Genomic DNA, 709 nt, shown 5'->3' on the forward strand with positions numbered 1-709 from the left:
GCTAACCTACGATGCCTCTGTTCGTACAAGGCTTTTCTCCGCAGATATGGGATGGAACCATCTAATATCAGGCCTCTTCTTGCCAAGTGTGGTATAAGTCCTCCCTCCTGTTTGTAAGGTAAGATATCAAAGTAACCGTTTGAGTTTGCTGTTTTTTTTTTTTTTCTGTAAAGAGAGAATAATCTTACGTTTGTTTTGATGTTTGTTCCTTTTGTAACATGCAGCTTGAAAAAGTGAGCTGAAGACAGACTTTGTCTTGCCCTGAAGTCTGTCAAGTAATAATATGTATTTTTGTGTTGTGCTGCTCTGATTCGAATAAATTATATACTTTGCAATGATTTTTCAATCACCCTTGTCTATTACTTAGATGAACAATGTCCTATACATATTAATTATGAGAAGAATAAAGTAATGTTTTTCTTTCTAGTGTGAAATCTTTATGTTCTACTTTAGTTTCTTGATTATGATCTTAAAAAATTGACTCTTTTTTTTTTCTATTTTTTTTTTTAGCAAAGAAAACAATACGTTGACTCCTTTATGCCTCTTCCCTGCAAAGAACCCAAATAATAATTGTTCAATTTTAATTTATGAAAGGAGAAAGAGGGCAAAAAAAATGCCAATAATAATTACCATAAGCTCCCACATGTGTAATTTGCAGACATTTCAACTCAAAAGACGACTTGACTACAAAGACTTGAGAGTCTTCAAC

At 32.9% G+C, this 709-nt stretch overlaps 1 long non-coding RNA gene across 1 annotated transcript; it reads left to right on the plus strand.

The window, feature by feature from the left end:
- The first annotated feature begins 6 nt into the window (after positions 1 to 6).
- Positions 7 to 426, plus strand: LOC104774608. The gene is made up of 2 exons (XR_765409.1): positions 7 to 118; positions 225 to 426. It is a non-coding gene; the product is annotated as an uncharacterized LOC104774608 (long non-coding RNA).
- Positions 427 to 709: the final 283 nt, after the last annotated feature.

This window comes from Camelina sativa, unplaced genomic scaffold, assembly GCF_000633955.1.
Source record: "Camelina sativa cultivar DH55 unplaced genomic scaffold, Cs unpScaffold03946, whole genome shotgun sequence".
NCBI classification, from domain to species: domain Eukaryota; kingdom Viridiplantae; phylum Streptophyta; class Magnoliopsida; order Brassicales; family Brassicaceae; genus Camelina; species Camelina sativa.